Source organism: Nerophis ophidion, unplaced genomic scaffold (genome assembly GCF_033978795.1).
Source record: "Nerophis ophidion isolate RoL-2023_Sa unplaced genomic scaffold, RoL_Noph_v1.0 HiC_scaffold_138, whole genome shotgun sequence".
NCBI lineage: Eukaryota > Metazoa > Chordata > Actinopteri > Syngnathiformes > Syngnathidae > Nerophis > Nerophis ophidion.
The window spans coordinates 158,598-167,500 of NW_026907060.1; the positions used below are offsets into that span (position 1 = coordinate 158,598).

At 35.0% G+C, this 8,903-nt stretch overlaps 1 long non-coding RNA gene across 2 annotated transcripts in view; it reads right to left on the minus strand.

The window, feature by feature from the left end:
- Positions 1-2,109: 2,109 nt before the first annotated feature.
- The window catches only part of LOC133547623 (uncharacterized), a 27,043-nt gene continuing 20,249 nt past the window's right edge, over positions 2,110-8,903 (minus strand). For both annotated transcript variants that reach the window (XR_009805525.1, XR_009805524.1), the window contains 2 exons: positions 3,033-3,412; positions 2,110-2,938 (listed from right to left, as the gene is read on the minus strand). This is a non-coding gene — a long non-coding RNA (uncharacterized LOC133547623). The remainder of the gene's footprint in view (positions 2,939-3,032; positions 3,413-8,903) is intronic.

Sequence of the window (8,903 nt, forward strand, 5' to 3'; positions counted from 1 at the left end):
ACAGTGGGCCCCAGCCCTAGGATTAAGAAACACTGTTGTAAACAATAGAACAGCCTCCTGCCATAACAATAGAACATTTGCTACACAAATGATCATTGAAACATGTTGAAATTGGTTACAAAAGCTACTAATATACCTGATTATGTAAGCAGTAACGTACTGCGTCATTTTTTTTGGATTTGGAAACAACTTTGAACTGTAAAAGGATATTAGCCGCTAGCTTGTTAGTGAGGTTGCATCACTGCCAAATTTGCTTGGCACAGCACAGCTCAATATGCATTATCACAGTATAACCTGCTACTAAAAGCTACATCATAGGGCCATTTTTGACAACATATACTGCGCAAACCTAGACCAAAATATTGAACATCCTACCATAGAATGAACTTGACAGGTACAAGGGCCTACTTCAAACCCTCTCTGGCCTGACTTTTGTTTACCAAAGCTTTCTTGAGCTTGACCTCCTCAATATGGTCCCAATCAGGAAGGGTACTGCATCTCAGGACATACGCTGCAAGGCAAGAACATAATCATCAGCCATTCGTCATTTTGCCACATCAGTTTCTACAGCTATCAATCAATCAATGTTTATTTATATAGCCCCAAATCACCAATGTCTCAAAGGACTGCACAAATCATTACGACTACAACATCCTCGGAAGAACCCACAAAAGGGCAAGGAAAACTCACACCCGGTGGGCAGGGAGAATTCACATCCAGTGGGACGCCAGTGACAATGCTGACTATGAGAAACCTTGGAGAGGACCGAAAGCAATGGATGTGGAGCGGGTCTAACATGATACTGTGAAAGTTCAATCCATAGTGGCTCCAACACAGCCGCGAGAGTTCAGTTCAAGCGGATCCGAGACAGCAGCGAGAGTCCCGTCCGCAGGAAACCATCTCAAGCGGATCAGCAGCGTAGAGATGTCCCCAACCGATACACAGGCGAGCGGTCCATCCTGGGTCTCGACTCTGGACAGCCAGTACTTCATCCATGGTCATCGGACCGGACCCCCTGTGGAGGGGGGGGACATAGGAGAAAGAAAAGAAGCGGCAGATCAACTGGTCTAAAAAGGAGGTCTATTTAAAGGCTAGAGTATACAGATGAGTTTTAAGGTGAGACTTAAATGCTTCTACTGTATCAAATCTATGCAATGCAATAACAATAATAATGCAAATCAAATGTAATGCTTTTTAATGCCATTTTGTTGCTACTTCCAAAAATGTAATGCCCATGTGCGACTGCATTTAGTTGTTTTTTTTACATCATCAAAAGCTTCCAATGATCTGTATACACACAGTTGCAAGCATTAGACAAGTAAATGAGTTGAAAAGTTGACATGAACTGTTACTATCTAGTGTATTAGAATTGGATTACAAAGCTGTTTCATTGGAGAATGTATTTTTATTGATTTATTTTTGTGGAGTAGCATCTGGTGTTTTGACTGTGTGCGTGGCCGTAGACAATCGCTCATTAAAAGGTTCGACTATCCAAAATATTAAAGGAGAACTGCACTTAAAGCCTCTAAACAAACATCCCATTCTGCATCAGATGATCAATATAATATACCCATTAGCCATTTATTTAGTTGTGTCTGTTTGAAACATGCTGTAAGTATATATAAGTATATATATATTCTCTGAAATGATGACTTATAACAGCCACAAAGCATTTTTAATCAGGATACAATTTGTTTTCAAATAGTTCAAATAAATGAACATCATACTAGGATTGCAAATGATGCATGTGTTTGGAAATGGATGATGGATTTAAACATTTGAGAAAAATACAGAATAATATTGGTAAAAATGCCAATCAAATGCATTTGAAAAAAGCTATAGCAATGAAACATATTGCATTTCTTGTATTTACACCCTCTCTGTTGTTTCAAATGTTTACAGTAAACAGCAAGTATGTATCAAGTGTCCGGCAGCTGAAGGAACTTGTATTCATTTATTGTGGGAATGTCAGAGAATGAAATAGTTGTGGTCTGCTGTGAAAATGGCCTCTTTTGTCCATCCTAGGCTAGCGTAGATCACTTGAGGGAATTGCGTCACAACAGTTGCTAATGTTAGGCAAGTTAGCTCATATGTGTTGAAGTGGAGATGATTGAAATAAACGACTCCGTGTCGGCTCAGCTTCTCCATTATCCTGACATGGAGTCACAGTTAAGGACTACACGCCTACAGTGACCAAAGAATGGAAAAGTTGATGTTTCATTTTGCTTGATTGAAGCAGTGCTTTTGTCGTGTTCCCACCTTACAATACCTCTTGTATGCAGTTCAAAAAAGAAACGACTGTAACCTTCTTAAGTTCATTTTCCTTTACCGTTTGACATATTGACTGTCCGCCATGTCCTACAATCATATTCCCTTTTTTAAATGCCTCATTTAATGCTTTTTTATTGCCTTCATTTACGCAAAACCATTAATACACACAACCACACTTCAAGTTGATGGACATCAGACTATATTGCTCATCATAACGCTAGTTTGGAGTGGATAACAAATTGTAATGATGTAACATTCAGTTATGCTTCCAGTCTGCTGTAATCGAAAAGGGATCAACATTTCTCATATTGAACTTCTATTTCATTATTGTGACCCAATTTTGGCCTGAAAACACCCTCTGTTTGGGAAAACTTACTAAGGATTCCTTCCACTTTTTTCCGCTTAAGGATGCGCTTTGGTGTTCCTGCAGGTTTGTTTCCAGGGCGTCAAAAAGGGACAGCATTTTGACACGTAGAAAAAAGAGGTCCAAATAAAGGCCTACATTTGGGCTCTGCAGCATGTCTCATGGCAGCAAGGCGGAACAATGATATGAATACGCCGCTCTCAGGAAAGAGCTCTTGCTGGCCCGATTGTTGAGGAGGGCCGTCGCTGTATTTGTCTCCAACCAAGTCGCAGAGAGTTTGAAGTACTCTGACTTGGACCGGATCTGAAAGGGAAAAAAGAGCACAAACAATAGCAGAAGGAGAAAATGTGTTCAAAGTTGAAGTCAACAAAACAATGACATCATGAATGCTACTTACCTATTTTCAAGAGGACTTCTTCAATTCCTTCTTTTTCTGCCCACATTTTTTCCATCACATGGCGTCCATGATTTTTCTGCCTGTGGTTGATAACAGATAGTGTCCTCAATAGATGGGTTGCCTGCATCTCTCCTGTCTGGTGCCAGGAAAGCTGCCTTTTTATTCTCAGGTGGATTCAGGTAGCAAGCTATTGTGTACGCCGGGTGAAGGACCATAGGTGTGGACATTTGGTGATGGGCCAGCGGTGTGGGGATGGGAGGGGTGTACAGCCTCCATAGAGTGATCAAACTTGGCTGCTGAGGCCATTGGTTGATGGGCAGGATGCATGGTCTTCGTAGGGAAATGGACCTTTGATGGCAGGGGTGTCCAAACTTTTTCCACTGAAAAATCAAAGCAAGCGGGGGCCATTTTCATATTTTTGATTTGAAAAACCAATACAATATATGTATCAAAAATATACATTTAGGCCTCCACTCAGTTAGGGTTTTGGTCAAAAAAATAGATTAAAAATGTGTCATTATTCAGTATTATTAGTATTGTTTTCATTATTATTCATGTTTTAAATCTCTAGATCAACATTAGGGAAAAAATGGAAAAAACAGAAAATATGCAATATTTCATCCAATAACTTTTTGAGGTGGAATATTTGAGATGATATAATAATTGAAGCCTTCATTTTGGATTTTGATTCATTATTATTTTTGGAGCAATGACACTTCAAAACAAATCACACTAAAATAATTGGGGATCGAAAAGTGTCCTACTCATTAAAGTGTTAAAAAATAAATCATACATTTTTTTACTGTTTACTGTCGATGCATCAGTGTTGTCGGGTCTCCCACTAATTATCATTCAGAATAGCCAGGATTTGAGATATTGCACAGGCAGCCCATGCATACTGTGCCCTCTGGGCAACAGTAGCAATGGAATGCCCAGTCACCTGGGAGTCTGGCCGCATAGTCGTTATAGATGTTCAACCAACCTTTTTAAGTTACGGTTGGGTAGTTAACATGGGCGCCGATTGCATCGAGCCTTGATAGCAGTTCAGCAAACCATTTTAAGTTACAGTTTTAACAAGTACCAAATGTTGAAACCGTGAGTCAGGATGGTGTGTGGAAAAGCTAAATGCCCGTGTCAGTCTCCCTGATAATAAAATTGTGAAAGCAAACTTTATGACGAATACTCTATTAAAATGTGACATTCGATATTGGTTATACCATCGACTGGTGATTTTAATATGCTGCCCAGACAGTTAAGTAGACCGTCAATGTTCTATTGATAGCAAAACCCTTGGACTCTGAAAGTTGTAACATGTTGAAAAGAGTAGTCGCTGCAAAGAAGGCTTTGTAGAAGTAAGAATTTTGGAAAATCCTGGACTTTCCAAAATGGTGTAATAGGTAAAAAAATGTGGAAACATTGTATTGTTGTACCGTTATTTGTAGTTATTTTCCTTTTTTATTAAACATTTAAAAGTAAATGAGGCCATTCCTGAAGGAATTGTGTACGAATGCTCCAATGCTGGGAGACTGACACAGGCCTTTTGCTTTTACACACACCATTCTGACCCACGGTTTCAACATTTGGTACTTCTTAAAACCGCAACTTAAAAGGGTTGGCTAAACAGCTACTAAGGTACGAGGCAATTGGCGCCCATGTTAACTACCCAACCGTAACTTAAAAAGGTTGGTTGAACAGCTATAAGGACTACGCAGCCAGTCTGCGGCCGGGCAGACCTTCGCTGCTGTTGCCCGGAGGGCACAGCATGCATGGGCCTGCCCATGCATGCTGCTGTTGCCCGGGCTCCTTGTGTTTTCTTTCTACTTACTAAATATATCATTTCTGTTCCAAACAGCATCACTGATGTCAACGGGAACATTTGATGATCATTTGAAAAATTAATAATCCTGCGGTATAGGCATCTTTGGCAGGAGGTGTCTTCTGCCAAGGCATTTACTCTCCTGAAGGAATAAATAAAGTAGTATCTAATCTAAATTTATTGATGTCTTGGACAATTTTTCAATCGGTGGAGAATTATTGAAGTAATAACATGTTGAAATGACAAATTGTAATACGGAATTTCGGGGAAAACAGAGAATTTTTCCACTTCTTATGCAGAAGAAAGCTTCGACGGTGGAACAGTTAAAACGCGTTGAAAAATGTGGAAGGAGTAGTCGCCAGAAAAAGCTATAGCACAAGTATTGTGCGGCTGAATCAAGTTCGTTTTTGGGAATTTTTGCGTAAGGCCCCCCCCTTACGACATTCTCGAGAATTTCTTTTTTCCAAAATTATGCATTTTCTGCCCTTTTTGGGTTTTATCGGCACTTCTGAAGAGGTTTTGAGACATTTCCTACAACTATAGCACAAGTATTGTGCGGCTGAAGCAAGTTCGTTTTTGGGGATTTTTGCGTAAGGCCCCCCCCCCCTTACGACATTTTCGTGAAATAAAGTTTTCCAAAAATATGCATTTTCTGCCCTTTTTGGGTTTTGTCGGCACTTCTGAAGAAGTTTTGAGACATTTCCTACAACTATAGAACAAGTATTGTGCTGCTGAAGAAAGTTCGTTTTTGGGAATTCTTGCGTAAGGCCCCCCCCCCCCCCCTTTACGACATTTTCGAGAATTTTTTTTCCCAAAAATATGCATTTTCTGCCCTTTTTGGGTTTTGTCGGCACTTCTGAAGATGTTTTGAGACATTTCCTACAACTATAGCACAAGTATTGTGCGACTGAAGAAAGTTCGTTTTTGTGAATTTTTGCGTAAGGCCCCCCCCCCTTTACGACATTTTCGAGAAAAAAAGTTTTCCAAAAATATGCATTTTCTGCCCTTTTTGGATTTTGTCGGCACTTCTGAAGAGGTTTTGAGACATTTCCTACAACTATAGCACAAGTATTGTGCGACTGAAGAAAGTTCGACTGAAGAAAGTTCGAAGGTGGAACGGTTTGAATAGGTTAAAACTTCGAAATGTTGTATTGTTGTATCTTTATTTGTCATTATTTTTATTTTTTATTAAACATTAAAAACTAGATGAGGCAATTCCTGAAGGAATTGCGTGTGATTGCTCCAATGCTGATGATGAACTGAAATCCCGGAATTATTTTAGCATTGTTGAAATCAAGCACACAAATCCTGAAGAGTCTAAAAATTTTGAAATTGGAACAGTTGGAATCAGATGGAATAAGTGGAACTTTGAAGGATGTCCCATTGACTTCAATAGGAATTTCCCCAAAACTTAGTCCATGAGTACTGTGCCTATTAGCAACATTAGCAATGACCTGCTAGTCCTTATACTTGTTCAACCAACCCTTTTAAGTTACGGTTTGGTAGTTAACATGGACTACGATTGAAACCGTGATTCAGGATGGTGTGTGGAAAAGTTAAATTCCTGTGTCAAATGTCCAGACCACAAACAACAAGATTAAATAAATGTCTGTTGAAAAGTAATACTGAATTTGTCATTTGACTGGGGGTTCTGTTTGATTGATTTGTCAAAAAGTCTTTGACAGTAAAGAAGACTGCCTATGTCCAGTGTAGATTAAAGTCTTGACATTACCTGACCTGTGTGATTGTTAGTGATGGGTTGATGAGGCGTTGCACAGCCTTTTGACACATTTATAAACTGTATTGATCCTGTGTCACTAAATACTGACATCTGCTGGACATTAAAATTCCCTACAGGAAATCTATGGACCAACTCAACTGACACTGATTTTATGACCTAGTATATACAATAATATAAACCAAGTCATTGAATTTCATTTAGGATTATTTCATAACAAAACTGTAGTAGTTAACATAAAAACTATAGTAGTTAATAACATAAAATTGTTGTAGTTAACATAAAAACGATAGTAATTAACATAAGAAACAATAGTAGTTAACATAAAACTATAGTAAACATAAAAACTATAGGAGTTAACTTCAAAAGTCTAGTAGTTAATAACAAAACTATAGTAGTTAACATTAAACTATTATTTCACACAAAACTATAGTAGTTAACAAAAACTATCATAGTTAGCATAACTAATAGTTAATAACAAAACTATAGTAATTAATAACATACTGTCAAGCTATAGTAGTTAATAACATAAAATGTACAATAGTTAACATAAAACTATAGTAGTTAAAAACAAAACTATACAATAGTAGTTGATATAAAACGATAGTAGTTAACATAAAAACGATAGTAGTTAACATAAAAAATGTAATAGTTAACATAAAAACTATAGGAGTTAACTTAAAAAGTCTAGTAGTTAATAACAAAACTATAGTAGTTAACATAAAAACTATAGTAGTTAATAACATAAAATTGTTGTAGTTAACATAAAAACGATAGTAGTTAACATAAAAAATGTAATAGTTAACATAAAAACTATAGGAGTTAACTTAAAAAGTCTAGTAGTTAATAACAAAACTATAGTAGTTAACATAAAAACTATAGTAGTTAATAACATAAAATTGTTGTAGTTAACATAGAAACGATAGTAATTAACGTAAAAACGATAGTAGTTAACATAAAACAATAGTAAACATAAAAACTATAGGAGTTAACTTCAAATGTCTAGTAGTTAATAACAAAACTATAGTAGTTAACATAAAACTATATTATTTCACACAAAACTATAGTAGTTAACAAAAACTATCGTAGTTAGCAAAACTAATAGTTAATAACAAAACTATAGTAAATAATAACATACTGTCAAGCTATAGTAGTTAATAACATAAAATGTATAATAGTTAACATAAAACTATAGTAGTTAAAAACAAAACTATACAATAGTAGTTGATATAAAAACGATAGTAGTTAACAAAAACGATAGTAGTTAAAATAAAAAAAATGTAATAGTTAACATAAAAACTATAGGAGTTAACTTAAAAAGTCTAGTAGTTAATAACAAAACTATAGTAGCTAACATAAAAACTATAGTAGTTAATATAAAATGTAAAATAGTTAATATAAAACTATAGTAGTTAAAAACAAAACTATACAATAGTAGTTGATATAAAAACGATAGTAGTTAACATAAAAACGATAGTAGTTAACATAAAAAATGTAATAGTTAACATAAAAACTATAGGAGTTAACTTAAAAAGTCTAGTAGTTAATAACAAAACTATAGTAGCTAACATAAAAACTATAGTAGTTAATATAAAATGTAAAATAGTTAACATAAAACTATAGTAGTTAAAAACACAACTATACAATAGTAGTTGATATAAAAACGATAGTAGTTAACATAAAAACGATAGTAGTTAACATAAAAACGATAGTAGTTAACATAAAAAATGTAATAGTTAACATAAAAACTATAGGAGTTAACTTAAAAAGTCTAGTAGTTAATAACAAACCTATAGTACTTAACATAAAAACTATAGTAGTTAATAACATAAAATTGTTGTAGTTAACATAAAAACGATAGTAATTAACACAAAAAACGATAGTAGTTAACATAAAACTATAGTAAACATAAAAACTTGTAGGAGTTAACTCCAAAAATATTTTAGTTAATAACAAAACTGTAGTAGTTAACATAAAACTATATTATTTCACATAAAACTATAGTAGTTAACAAAAACTATAGTAGTTAACATAAAAACAATAGTAGTTGAAAACAAAATTTTAGTAGTTAAAACTATAGCAGTTAACATAAAAACTATAACAATTAATACAACTAGAGTAGTTAATAACAAAACTGTAGTAGTTAACATAAACCTACAGTAGTTATTAACATAAAAACTATAGTAGTAAACATAAAAACTATAGTAGTTAATAACAAAAACTATAGTAGTTAATCACATAAAAACTATAGTAGTTAACATAAAACTACAGTAGTTATTAACATAAAAACTATAGTAGTAAACATAAATCTATAGTA